Below are 15,250 nucleotides of genomic sequence, written 5' to 3'. Positions count from 1 at the left end.
CCACTCCTAACCAGACCCCCAGACCGGTGGATCTCGAATGCCAGGACTATACCACAAATCCCCAAGGTAGTGGCTGTGACCATGCCATCCCCAGTGTTACAGCCACAACCTACATACTCAGAAAATGATCTAAAGATAAGCCAAGAGCTGGCCTGCCAAAAAGACTGGGAGCATCCCGGGTGGCTGCTCCATCCTGATGGAAGAAGATTCATGCCAGAAGCTCTGGGAGAGATCTGATTCAAGGACTACATGAAGGTATGCATTTGGGATCCTCTCTAAACTGTCTCAGTTGCTTCTCAGGCACTTTTACATACCCAGGCTTGGACACAGGGTGGCAGATGTCACCCACCGTTGATTGCACTGTGCTCGGGTCAACAACCCCAGAAAGAAAAGGAGCAACCCCAACCACGAGCTCGAGGTAGTAGTCCTGGAGAATTCTGGGAGGTGGACTTTATGGATATCAAACTTAGAAAGTATGGCTACCGATATTTGCTGGTGTTCGTAGACACCTATTCTGGATGGGTGGAAGCCTTCCCAACCAAGAAGGAAACTGCTGCCACTGTGTGTAAATTATTAGTAACTAAAATTGTCCCTAGATTTGGCCTTCCCACCACCTTGGGGTTCAACAATGGCCCAACATTTATTGCTCAAATTACTAAAGTCTTAGCAATGCTTCTAAATATTAACTGGAAGCTCTTCAGGGCAAGTAGAAAAAAATAAACAGAACCCTAAAGGAATTGTTCGTTAAGTTGCATTTAGGACCTGGCGAGACCTGGGTTGATCCTTACTTTACCTTTTGCCCAACTTCAAGTCCGATGCACTCCCTATGTGAAAAGCATGACCCCATTTGAATTTATGTTTGGCAGACCTTCCCCAAATCCTCCCAAGATTGAAGGAAGTAGAAATAATGGAAGTCACTAATCGTTCCCTCATCGAGTGCCTGCAGGCTGTGCAACAAGTGAGAGACAAATCATCTGCTCTGACACCTTCATTTTGGGCCTAACCAAGCGAAAGGGAACAGGCAGCCAACAACGTGCAACCAGGAAACTGGACATGGGTAAAGAAACACCAACCTGACACCTTAGAACCTAGGTGGACTGGCCCATACCAAGTGATACTTACAACACCAACTGCTGTTAAAATAGTGGGGAGGGGGCCGTGGATTCATCAGTCATAAGTAAAAAAAAAAAAAAAAAGCCCTCCCGGAGCATATCCTGAAAAGATGGACACCCAGAAAGACGGAAAATCCCTCAAAATTAAGGCTTTACAGAACTTAATTGTTTTTCTCCGAGTATTGCTGACAGCACCCAGTGTTTCCCCCAAGCACAAACACATCTGTGGACTGCTATTCTAACCTCCAGCAGTGAATATGTAACCTCTTATACTGGGTATGACCCCCTGTTTTCATTTTGATTTGTTTGATTTGCTAGGAAAGAATTGGCATGCTGGATCCTTTAAAGGTAAAGGGCACAATGGGACCTATACTGGAATCCCGTCCTATGGGTGCGGAATACCCTCTATAGAAAGAAGGCTCCACACAAACCATGTCTATATATGCCCGGCTCATGGACTCCCTAACTGCCAAGGGGAGGGACATTATCATTGTGCAGCTTGGGGTTGTGAAACTATCATTTTCAGGGTGGAAACTTGTTAAAGATGACCCTATTATTTTTACAAGAATGAGACTCAAGTCGGAAGGGTTTGATCCCACTACGTGTATGGTTTCCAAATGTAACCCAATAAGAATTGGATTCAAGCGTTATTGGGTTCACTGGGAAAACATGGGGAATTCAACATTATGTAAATGATCGAGATCCCGGGACAACTTTTTCTATCCAGCAAAGTAAAATATGGCAACCTGCCATCCGTACAAAGGCCCAAACCTCGGGATAAATCCTGAAGAGCCACAGCTGGTGTCATTAAGATTCCTTTGCCGCACCATCCAGACTCTCCAGTAACTTTCCCGTTCACTGCCAGCCCAACTCACAGGGCCCTTCTCATTCAGGAGCCACCTCAAGGTTCTGTGTTTGATTCTCGGGATGCTGTATTCCAATTTATGAACTCAAATCCTCACCTCACAGCTGATTGTTGGCTTTGTCTGAACCCTGCTTCCCCTTACTATGTAGGCACAGGTACAAATAGCACTATTGGTACAGAGTGTAATACAATTAGACATGTTAGTAAAAAGGATTACACGAAGCAGCAGTCTATAGGTGATGTTAGTATGGACTCAAGTCTAAGCTCACTTTAAAAGATTTGCAAGGGCAAGGACTGTGTTTTTATTCATTTAAGTATCCCTTTAATATATCAAGATATCGAGATTTTTGCCTTCAAGCTGTTCCCATTGAACCAAATGGTGATCCTAATTTGTTATCTGCTCCAATGAGTACTTGCTTTACTTGTTCCACAGGACGAACACCCTGTCTCTTTTCCCCAGTATTAGTAGCGGACCCGGGTATTTGTGTGCTAGTGCATGTTAGTCCTCAAGTGTACCTGTGTTCTGGTGAAGGAGGTGTAGGGATAACTTTGGAATTTCCGGATGAGTTCAAAGAGCCCCAGTATTGGTCCCACTGGTAACAGGGCTTGGGATTATGGGATTAGCTGCAGTCGGGTCAGTTGCTTTAATACAAGGAAACTTAAACTCTCAGACTCTTAGTCAGCAAATTGCTTTAGATCTACAGGGATAAAAAAAACCTGTCTCCCATTTAGAAAGATCCCTAGACTCCCTTGTAGCAGTTGTGTTGCAAACCCGCCGAGGGCTTGACTTGCTCTTTTGGAAACAAGGAATGCTGTGCACAGCATTGGGAGAAACTAATTCTATGCAAAGCATTCGGAATCAATAAAGATAGATGAGCCCTGGTTAGGAAAGGATTAGAACAAAGAGTCAAGAAAGGAAATGGAGGAACCAATTGGTTTGAAAAGCTACTTAATTGGTCAGCCTGGCTAACTACCCTATGAACGGCCCTAGCCGGCCTCTAATCCTCTTCCTGCTAAGCCTCACATTTGGCCCAGTAATAACCAATAAGCTAGTGGCATTCCTTACACAGAAAGTACAAGCCACAAAACTCTTAGTGCTGAGCCCACCATACACTGGGCTGGCTACCGAAGATTCAATGATTTGAACTTGGCTAAGAACAGGAGAGAATATAGCAGCTCTGGGCAAAGCTTAAATAGCCTTGACAAGAGAAGTCATTTTGAGCTTTTCAGAAGCCATTATGAATGGTAAATAAACTAGCTATGAACTGCCAATGAACTAGCTGATACTGGGGAGTTAGGCTGTGCAGACGTCGCCCAAGGGAACGTACAGAAGGAAATGGATGTTCAGAAGGCTTGCGAGAAGGACCAGAGCAGTTTTGGTTCAACTAAAAATGGCTAACCACAATACCCCGCTTCTGAGCTCTGCCTGCTTGCACACCTGCACATTGCAAAAGTATAAAAACCTTTGGAAAATTAGACTGGGGGGCCGCTCAGTCTCCCCTCAAGAGAGCAGATGGTCTGGTCCCTGCGCAGGAAATGAAACTTGTTCTGTTGAACTTTCCGGCAGTCTGGGCGGTTTGCTGTCTGGGAATGGAGTGTAGCTACAACAGACACAGGTGGTGCCATTCTGCCTGAGAGTGGAGTCACGTGGCTGGGAAAATGGAGGCCGCAGGTTGCGGCCTAGCCAAAAGCCAGCCTGGAGCCGGCCACCCAGCCAGAGTCCTGCCGAAACCAACAGGGTGGACGCAGGCGCCCCCAGGCCTGCTGCTTGCCGGAGCCGCGGCACAACGCTGTGTCCCAGTCTTGGCACAACAGACTCCATTTTGAGTCCTGCACCTCCATCTTAGCTCTCAAGGCTGAACCCTAACCGACCACACCTCCCCTGCTCAACCCCAAATTCCTGGAACCAGCTCGTCCCAAAGCCAGAATGTTTTCTGAAGATATGGTCACTCCATCCTTCCTTGACATATAGATAAGATTAACGACCTTCTCCCTTCTGAAGCACCTGTGTGTGCAGAACCTCCCCAGCTATGATCCTCCCCAGCTGTGCCTGCCAACAGTGGGCATAAAAACGCCGCCAGGATTTTTTCCCCCGGCGCAGCTTCAATAGCTCAATATCCTGAGTTGCTGAACCCGCCCGCAAGCTTCTCAATAAAGCCTGCTTCTAAAACTTCGTTAATTGGGTCTTTCATTCTGTTTTCACATCCAAATAGACCTTGTGTTTTGGTGCCAAAAACCCGGGATAGGTGTGTGGCTCCCCACTTCTTTTGGGGTCCCCTAAGAGCCACCCATCTTCCCCAAATCTCCAGGACCTTTAGGCGCGGCGCTTGCCTACGTTCAAAATCAGTCTATGGCTGCCCTGATGAGTCTCTCCCTCTCACTCAGACCTTGTGAAAGAAAAGACTTGTTTTTCTCTCCCAAGTTGCCTGGCCCTAGTCCCAGCTTAACAACCACGCACATTGGCTTCCGACGGCCATTTTTGATTTCAACGTTCTACAGGACCTGGACAATTTCTGCAGGAGGACTGGTAAGGATTCTGAAGTCCCCTATGTGCAGGCTTTTTGGGACTTGCGTTCCCGCCCTGACCTCTGTAGCCATTGTTCCGCCCGCCAAATACGGTTAGCTCTATCTCCTCAGCAGAAAGAACCTGCCATTCAAACCCCAGAAGAGCCAGCCAAGCTCCTCAGCGTGCCTCTCCCGCTGACCTATCAGTCTCCCCCGCCCGCTGCGCCACCCCATCGCTCTCTCCTGTCCTCACCGCTTGCCTTTCATACCCGCTCCCACAACCCTCCAGCTGCCCTTTGTCCATTAAGAGAGGTTGCAGGTGTGTAGGGACTCGTTCAAGTCCACGTCCCTTTTTCCTTAAAGGACCTGTCGCAGATAGAGACCCGCCTGGGCTCTTTCTCAGCAGACCCCTCTAAGTTTATTAAAGAATTTACCTACATTTCCCAAACGTATGATTTAACCTGGCATGGCATCCAAATGATCCTTCCTTCTACCCTTACTGCCGAGGAACGTACACAGACAAAAACCACGCTATCGACCCAAATGTCCCCTTGGGGGCGCATGCCATCCCAATAGAGGACCCCAGTTGGAGTTACCAGCCCGGCCGGGCGTCTGATCTTCCTTATAGAAACCTCATGCTCAGGTACCTCATTAGAGGTCTGGAAACAGTCTCCAACAAGGTTGTCAACTATGACAAACTGAGAGAAGTTACTGCTCTTTTTCTTAACCGCCTCCAGGAGGCACTCACAAAGTACACTCGTTTAGACCCAGGGTCTAAAAAGTGGGGCCTCTATTTTGGCCTCTCACTTCACCTTCCAGTCAGTCCCTGACATCGGAAAGAAAAGCTAAAGAAGGCTGAGGAGGGCCCTGAAACCCCTATACAGGATCTGGTAAAAATGGCATTTAAAGTTTTCAACGCTTGGGAGGAGCCAGCTGAGGCCACATGCCAGGTGAGGGTCCAACAGATGGTTAGCCTCCATTCCCAAGCCCTGGTAGCAGCCCTAAGGCCGGCAGGCAATCCCGTCCATCGCCACACTCCCCAGGGGAGCCGGCACCTACCGCCAGGAGCCTGCTTCAAATGTGGCTGGGTCACCACTGGGCAAAAGTTTGCCCCAATCCCAAGCCTCCTACCAAGCCCTGCCCGCAGTGCAAACAGCCAGGCCACTGGAAGTCGAACTGCCCGACCCTGGCTCTGCCACCGGCTCTGCAAAGCCGAGGTGCCGAGATCCTGGAAACTCCAGACACATAGCTGCAAGGTATGGAGCTGCTGGGGTTCATGGACTGAAGAGGCCCTGGCTCCTCGACTCCGGTAACCCTCGCCGAGCCCAGGGTTGTGCTCCAGGTAGCGGACTACCTTCTCCATTTCGCCCTCTCACTCAGGCCCTACTTCCCCTTCCCTGGTCTCGGTTATGGGAATAGACAGGCCCCCCTCCCACTCTGCAGATCCTGTTACAGACTTAGCCCAACAACTTTCCCGCTGCTAGCTCAGTATGCTTTTTACCTCCCACTTACACTCCAACTTACACTGATCAGGAAAACACCCAGTATTGCTCTCTTCCTCAACAAAAATGGTGGGTACACAAATAGAACTTACTCATTCTCCCAAAGTTACAACAGGAAACAATCATCACCAATATTCACAATTCTCCACACATCGGGCCAAAAGCTCTCTACACGTTTCTAACCCCATATTTCACCCCACTGGACTATGGAGTACTATCAACACAGTACATGCAAAATGCAACATCGGTGCCCTCTCCAATAGCCAGAAAGCTCAACACCCTCATAAACAGCTCCACCAGATGTAAGGGCACCTACTGGGACAGGACTGGCAGATAAACGTTACCCACATGCCAAAGCATAAGCGGTTTAAATATCTCCTCACTATGGTGAACACATTTTCAGGATGGATCAAAGCCTTTCCCACCTCCTCTGAGAGTGCAAGCATAGTCGGCACTCACCTTCTTCAAGACATCATTACTCGTTTTGGCCAGCCTGCTTCAATTCAGTCGGACAATGGTCCAGACTTCATATCTATGGTGCAGCAGGCAGTTTGCGCCTCACTGGGCATCTGCTGGAAACTCCACGCAGCCTACCACCCCCAGTCTTCTGGTAAGGTTGAACGAGCTAACGGTCTCATAAAACAACAACTCACCAAACTCTCCCTAGAACTGCAACTTTCTTGGCCTCAACTATTACCCTTTGCTCTTATACTCGCCTTGGCGCAGCCCCTCAGGAGCCGTCCGGCCTCAGTCCTTTCAAAATACTCTACAGACAACCTTTCCTTTTCTCGCCTCTTCCTGCAACCGATTGCCCTCTGCTAGCTTTATACCTTCCATACTTGTGCTTGCTCCACAACCTTCTTAGACAACACGCCAACTCTGCCATCCCTGAACCCTCTCTGACCTCTGCTGATCACAAAAAACCAGTGCATCCTGGAGATGCTGTGTTAATTAAATCCCTTGCACCCAAACCCTTAGCACCCCGGTGGAAAGGCCCTTACACTGTCCCTTACCACTCCATCAGCAATCAAGGTTCTTAGACTAGATTCCTGGGTACATTTGTCCCGAGTCCAGATGGCAGTAAACTCTGACCATGGCTCCCAGTGGTCTGCTCAGTCTACTGGTCCTATGTCTCTCTGCCTCACTCACCTCACCAAGCCAGCCAGCTAAACCTAGTATAATTTCCCCTTTTGCCTGGCGATTTTACTTGACTGAAAACTATACCAATTACGCCTGCACTAAGTGTTATGATTATTTGCTGGCCACCGCTAACTGCCCACCCACAGGGGGCAGAGCACGCATATACTTAAATTTCACTGATTTTAAAACGCTTCCTGTATGACCAGAAGGCAACTACCCAATGTGCAAAAAAGTGAATGCAGAAAAATGTAGGGTGTCCTTGGTCTTCCTGCCAGATACATTACCTTTCCCTTCGTCCCCAGGGATGATTCTACTACCATCAATCTAAATACACTCTCACAATCCCAGACCCCTGGGATAGCCGGTGGACGTCTCCGGTTCCAGGAGCCTAGTGCACCACTCGCCGAGAGAAATTTCTGGACGCCAAACTGTATGTATGGAAGTCGCTACTCCAGGTCCAATCCACCATCCACCGTAATATTCAGATCCAAGACCTTCAACTCACTAACTAAATTTCTAAACCTTCTGAGTCTCCCTTCTCCTGGCTCACCCTGCTACAGCAGGGACTGGCCATCGCCACTTTGCTGGACTAGGCAACCTCTCCACCTGCTTCATGTGTGCGGCCCTAGAACGCCCTCCTCTGGTAGCAGTACCAGGTCCTGCCCTGTCATTTTCATCCAACGTAAAGACCACAAAAGCCATAACCATCCCCAACGTCCCTCTGTACATCCAACCAGAAAACACTCAAGTGCCCTTTTGCTACTCCAATCCATCGACACAGACATGTAATGTCACCCAAATCCCCTCCAAACCACTAACAGGGCCAGAAAAAATTTTCTTTTGGTGCAACCATACACTCACTATGCATATAAACATCAGTTCTACCTCTACCCGTCACTCTGGTTCCACAGCTCCCTATATACACTCCGGCTGAGTTCCAGGACAAATACATCCAAGTATACAGTCGTCAAACTAAAAGAGCAGTTTTTCTCCCGATAGCAGTGAGAATCTCCTCCGCCTCAGCAGCAATTGCAGTAGGACTCAGCGGCGGAGCCCTTGGACACTATCATCACAGCAGACAAGTTAACTGCATGCTTCCAGCTGGCAGTCGATGCCTCTGCCAAGTCTCTAGCCTCCCTGCAAAGACAAATAACCTCTGTTGCCCAAGTTGCCTTGCAGAACCACCGCGCTTTACACCTCATCACGGCTGAAAAAGGAGGAACCTGCCTCTTCCTCCAGGAGGAAGGCTGTTATTATATCCATAAACTGGGGATTGTGGAAACTAGAGTCCAGATCCTCAACAAGCTAAACCGAGAGCTGCAAAACAACAGATTCAGAACAGATGGATCTTCCTCCTGGTGGAATTCTTCTCTGTACTCCTTCCTAGCCCCCATACTAGGACCCATAATTTTAGTTATAATTTTGATCTTAATTGCTCCTTGTCTCATCCAGCTCCGGCAAAGTCGACTCCGCGAAATTACCCGTATAGCAGTTCACCAGCAATACCAACCTCTCCACCCTGTGCTAGGCCGCAAATGTCAGTACTCTGCCTGAAAAGCCCCTCCCCTTGCTTTTTACCCACTACCCACAGGAAGCAGTTACAGAAACGGTTACTGTGCCCTATAGGGAATAGGCACAGTCTAAAATGTCCGGCCTTGGCACAACAGACTCCATTTTGAGTCCTGCACCTCCATCTTAGCTCTCAAGGCTGACCCCTAACCGACCTCCCCTCCCCTGCTCAACCCCAAATTCCTGGAACCAACTCGTCCCAAAGACAGAATGTTTTCTGAAGATATGGTCACTCCACGCGTCCCTGACATATAGGTAAGATTAACGACCTTCTCCCTTCTGAAGCACCTGTGTGCGCAGATCCTCCCCAGCTTTGATCCTCCCCAGCTGTGCCTGCCAGCAGTGGGCATAAAAACGCTGCCAGGATTTTTTTTCCCCTGCGCGGCTTCAATAGCTCAATACCCTGAGTTGCTGAACCCGCCCGCAAGCTTCTCAATAAAGCCTGCTTCTAAAACTTCGTTAATTGCATCTTTAATTCCGTTTTCACATCCAAATAAACCTTATACACTGAGCCTCGAGAAGGCTTTGGGAGTCAAAATCCTCCCAGCCTCCAGGCAGCAGCGTCCCAGCCCCCTCACAAATGCAGCCCGGGAAGGCAGGCGAGTTCCTGGGAAAGCAGGCACGTCAAGTCCCGCACACCAGCAAGAAACGGCGCAAAGACGGACACCAGCAAGAAACGGCGCAAAGACGGACACCAGCAAGAAACGGCGCAAAGACGGACACCAGCAAGAAACGGCGCAAAGACGGACACCAGCAAGAAACGGCGCAAAGACGGACACCGTGAATTCAACCCAACAATTCTCGCGAGGGTGGTGAGGTAAAAGGAGCCCAGAGGGGCCCCCAATCCGTGAGACCAACATGGGAGGGCCCACTCCTGGGGCCGGCTTACCTCATAGCTCAGAGTCACACAGCACTGCTTTCTGTTCAACCTCTCCGGGGACGGGTGTGCCTCGGTCCTCGGCTCCACGCGAGAAACAGCTCACGCTGAGGCCTGGTTTGGGATCCCCGTGAGTTTTATGAGCGGTTAGGGAGGCGTGGTCGATGACGTGGGTCGACCCCATTGGCTGAATTGTTGAATTGAATTCACCTGGCCTAGGTGAGCCAATGCAGGTACAGCCCCACCCAGGCATAGCTCCCCCTCCTGGCTGGAAACCTGAACTTCTGAGCATGCAGTGAGCCACTGCTTCATGAGCCGGTAGCTCGGACCTCTGAGCATGTGTAATAGGCCTGCCAGTCCCTATGCTAGCTCCCTAACAGGTTTTCCAGCCAAAGGTCTGCCTTCTGGAGCTGTTCTACAGAAAGCACTTAGTTCCTGACCCCTACGCATTCGGGGTAATGGATGCCCTCGCTTCCGTGCTTGCTTCTATGTCATTCTGGAATGGTCCTTGTTTCACAGGTCGGCGAGGTCAGGAATTCTGGGCTGGTTGGCTACCAAGCACAAAATAAATAGCCAACAGATTGAAATCTCAACCCCTATATTGGTTTAATATCAACCACACAAACTTGTCTTCTGGAACTTCCCTCCTAAATTTCTGAACCCTTGAACTCCTTGACACATGTACTTGGAAGGCAAGGATTCCAAACTCTGATCACCATATCTGACTGCTCCCCCAGTCCCTCTGCACTGTCAACCAGCAAAGTCGGGCCTCTCCATTTCTCAGAAGCTGCAGATTGTTACGTGACATCACCCTGTGTTTAAATGTTAGTGATTATGCCATTTAAAAAACAAATGTGTGAGCCAACTGGGGGCAAACAAGACTCGTTTCAAACACCAGCTCTGTCTCCTCTAAGGGCCCGTGTACAACTGCGACAACACAACAGTGGGTCCTGCTGGGTCTCCATTAGCATCTGGGAGGAAGGTTATTTATTACAGGGAATCCTACCTTTGTCCCTTGGTGTTAATTGCAGACTCACTGGGTGACGGATTGTATCTGACACGCACCACATTTGCCGCAGCAAACACCAACACTTTGTCAAACTCCGTTTGGTATTGCTCCATCCCTCCATTATTCTCCCTAATGACAAAAATAATTAACACATTCATATAAAAGCACAGGATGAGGATAGCTTTAATTTATGCATCTAGTTCAGGGTCATCCCTCTTATCAATATATGACAATCTAATGAGGCTTAATTAAAAAGTAGCAGTGAAGCAATTTAGGAAACTGAGGGATTGTCACGAGTCCTGGTTGTGACAGCATGTTTTGTGCACCATGGAAGATAACAGATTTGTCTTCTGTGGTATCTCATATCCATCATCCCCAAACTACCTGCTCTTAGGGGTAGAGAGAGCGAGCTTGTCTTTGAAAAAAGTGCCTGGGTTTGGTAGCCGCTCACAGGATGGCAGGTGTAATGTATTATGAGAACTTAACAAGGCTCTGAGAAGACGGCTATTGGAAGGTCTGGCTGGAGGGCAAGGTCATGGCCCTGAAGGATTCAGGATCCAGAAGTCAAGTCAGAACTGGATGCCAGAGACTTTCTCAATCCAGCCCTCTTTGCCCCTCCCCAAGGCCAATACATTTCTAAGGGTTATGGATTCTACTTCAGAATCTTTCTCAAACCCAGGGCCCTCTTCACCATTATTGTCTAGACCTGGTCACCTCTTGCCTTATAAATAAAAATATGGGTTTATTGTAAGTCTGGGTCTGTTAGGTTTCTCGGGTGGGAAATGTCTCGGTCCTTGGCTACACACTGGAAAGAAATTCACACCAAAGTCTGGTTGGTAATCCGAGTGGGTTTATGTACATGAGAGAAGAAGGTTCCGGCGTTACACTAAACTGAACACGGGCACCCCATGACACTGCACACTCAGCCCTGCTGAGTGGAAGGCAGAGAAGCAGCTGAAGGGAAGGGGCGGTGGTCTCCAGATTCCAGCCTTTTAAGGGCTTTCAGCTGGGAGGCGTCAAGTAAGCTCTCCGGGCTTGGGCTTAGCCCGCATTGGCTTCCAACCTCCTGTAGGGGGCCCCCTAAGCATGGAGAGGAACAACCCCTTGTCTTGCTACCTAACCGGTCTACATTCCTGCATGGCTGCATTGAGATGGAACTAGCCCCTTTAGACAGCCTGAAGGGTTCACCAGGAGACACGGGCCCCAGTGTTCCCTGTGACCACCTTAAACCTTAAACTACTGTTGGAGTTTATATTACCTGTGTGGGTCTGTGGGCATGGGACGTTTCCATGCCAGAGACCTGAAGTTACACAAATAGGCATCCAGAACAGAACTCATACAGGCTCTAATAAGATGCTCGGATGCTTCTCGCTAGGATGAGAATTTAACGAAGTGTGTGAGCAGTTCAGATCTTGTAAGGGAGAACAGGTCAGTAGTGTATCCAGAGAAGAGAGCAAAAGTCAGGGGAAAGGGAGGGGGCCCACAGACATCTGTGCTCTGTGTTTGGCCACATGACAAGAAACCGGGTCTCCTTGCAAAAGAAAGCAGAACAGCAAGTCCCTCAGAACTACGACATTTTTAAACATGACCTATACAACACTCGGCTCTGGGAGGCGCCTTGGAAAACCATAAAAGCCCTAAAAGAGAGGCAAGGAGGAAGCCCAAGTCTTTGATTTTCCCTGCTGTGCTTTCAGTGTTGAAATGTCTGTGCACGGAGCCTTTGAAATTTCAGAATCAGAGAGTGGATTCACAAGCCAAGCTCCTGCTTTATTCTTCAATGCATTTTGGCCCAGCTTCTCCTTGGTGAGACATGTAACAGAAATTCTGGACTTAGGAGCCACTTGGTCCTTGGACACTAGGAGATTTCAGTGGAATCTGAAACAGGGCTCTAACCACCAGCTGGACTGGCCTAGGAAGCCCAAGTATTCATTCTCCCAAACACCAACCTCCCGTTGCTCTTCATCTGCCTGCACCTTGTTCAGCTTTAGTTGTCCGTGGAAGCGTTTGGCACCCATCTGATGCTTCGGAACCCAGAAAGGAGGAAAGGTAAAACTGGGATTCAAATGAAACAGACTTAAGCAGGACCATAGCCAAGATGTGCCCAGGGCTCCTCGCAGCATTTGTCACCTTCATTTCCCTCTTCGGACTCAGACGTGGCAAGGTTCAGAAACAAGCTTTACCAGAAAGAACAGCTGTGAACCCAGCCTGCTTCCAAGTGAGAAAAAGCCCTTTACACATGAGTTCCTGAGGTCAGCCCAGCCCTGTGCGTCCCCACCCCTCCCAGAGTCCCTGGCTCTCTGGCGAAGCATTAAAGCAAGTGGAAGCAGAGATTTGCTCAGAATAAAAAAATCGTTTTTCACAATAGCACGGCACGTTCTGGATGGCAATCACGGCTGCACAAACCATATCCGTCCTCCAGCCATAATATTGGCGCCTCAGTGACCACGCACATACATTGTGTGGCGAGACTCAGAGCCTATTCCATTTGTGGTCAATTGTTTCCTCCCTCTCCATACTTTGCACTTAGGAGACATGCTCTCTGGAGGTGGTTGAGGCTTGTCTTGTCACCAATAATCATCTCCTACACCTTCCTTTACAGTCACTAATTTGATGTGTTCACTCAAAGAAATGCCAATAATATGAGGTTTCAGAGGAGAGCTCCTAGAGCTCCCCCAGACAACAAGGAGGCCGAGTGTCACCGTCATTATCCTGAGCTGGGAGGGGGCACTAGTGTTCTGGAAGCTGGGGATCCGTCACTGCCTGCCCACCGCACAGACAGAGCAGGTGCTGGTTATAATTGCTTCTAGACGTCCTGCCATGCTGAGTTGAAAGTCAAACCCGTAAACGCTGCCCGACTACAATAACACTGCAGTACACAGACATTTCTGCATCATTGCTGGGTGAAAATATACTGAGTGGAGTTGGATGAGATGGCAGCAAGTGCCTAAGGAGGGGATGCTGTGGGAATACCAACAAGATGACTGTCAGTCGCCGTTTCCTCCTCTCGTCTGCTTTTTCCCCCCTTTCTTTCAGGACCAAAAGACATGACAGATATGTAAGGAAACAAATTTGTTCATTTTTAGAGGAGTCTCCCACCCTACCCCACCCCAACCCACCCCCATCCAACTCTGGCCTCCTTTGACCAAGCCAGTAGAACTTTTTTTTTTTTTAAACCTGGCTTCTACTATGGCAATTTCCGGAGTTGCTATGTGGCTGTGTTTAAAAGTCGCCTTTGGGATCCAGAGCACAATCCTTGTCACAAAGGCATTCTCCCAGTCCCAAATAGCAATGCGACCTCCTTTCAGAAGGTTGTTCTTGTTTCTGTAGACCCATAAAGGAGTTCAAGCTGTTGATCTTGACCGTGGTTGTCGAGTCAGCCTCTCATGGGCACCTCATGGGAAGCGGAGCAAACTATGCCAGTCTGTGCTATCACCAGGTCTGGGAGGGGAAGCCAACCGTGGCGGGCCAGAGGTCGATGTGTGGATGGAGATGATCAGGTCTTTCGTCCTTATTCTATTTCAGTCTGGAAACATCACATTTGTGAGTGGTGATACTGAGAGGGTTGTGGGAGGGTGGATTGGAAAGAGGGAACTGATTACAAGTATCTACATGTGACCTCCTCCCTGGGGGACGGACAACAGAAAAGTGGGTGAAGGGAGACATCGGAGCGGTCAAGATCCTGCCTTTTCAATTCCTCCATAGGGAGGCATGGTTGACGGTCATGGTCAACCCCAATGGCTGGATTGAATTCACCTGGCCCAGATGGGCCAATCCAGGTATAATGCCCACCTAGGTGTACCACCCCTTCCTGGCCGGAAGTTTGAGCCTGAGCATATGTAATGGATGACCCAGTCCCTATGCTAAACCACCTAATAGTATTTGCAAGATGCCAAGCACCGTTCTAAGCTTTTTGTGTATAATAATTCAATTATTCCACTTAACAAGCCTATGTGTGGACTCTATTTGGCCTCCTTTTACAGATGAAAAATCAGTGGCACAGGATGATAAAGTCATGAGCCTAGGACCACACAGTGAGGAAGTGGGAAGGAGAGATTTGGACCCAGGCTGCAGAGCCCATGCCTTGGGTGCCTACAGCTGCCATGTAGGACACAGAAAAGCATGGAGCAGACTCGGCGTAAGACATTAGGGAGTTGGGAGGACTGTAGCATGAATGCATGTGCTATGACTTCATGAGAGTAGCTGCTACTCAGATCCAGAAGAGAATACAAGCCTTTTGCAAAAAATATTTTTGCCAAGAGAGGGTGGAAAACTGCATCTTGTGCGAAATCCCCCCAACCTGCACATGTGCATAGCTATTTCAGAAGGTTCCAAACAATGTGTGCTGTGCGGCAAACCAAATTGAGCTCAGGGGGAGCTGGTCTGTGGGTTATGTTAGCCAGAAGGTGAGCAGTTTGAACTCACCAGCCACCACTCCAAGGGAGAAAGAGGAGGCTTTCTGCTCCCATGGACTTACAGCCTTCGAAGTGGCAGGGAGCATTTCCATGCGTCCTATGATTAGGATCTCAGAGGGTGAGGGTGGAGTTGGTTGAGACCTGTCTTCAGGGCATTTCCCAGAAGGGCTTCCTGCAGTGGCTCTGCCTTCAGGAATGTCTGATGACCTTGAGGGCAGCAAAGTCCTAAACACACTCGGGCAGTGGTTCTCAACCTTCC

This window comes from Tenrec ecaudatus, chromosome 12, assembly GCF_050624435.1.
Source record: "Tenrec ecaudatus isolate mTenEca1 chromosome 12, mTenEca1.hap1, whole genome shotgun sequence".
Taxonomy (NCBI): domain Eukaryota; kingdom Metazoa; phylum Chordata; class Mammalia; order Afrosoricida; family Tenrecidae; genus Tenrec; species Tenrec ecaudatus.
Note: the sequence above shows the minus strand (reverse complement) of the source record.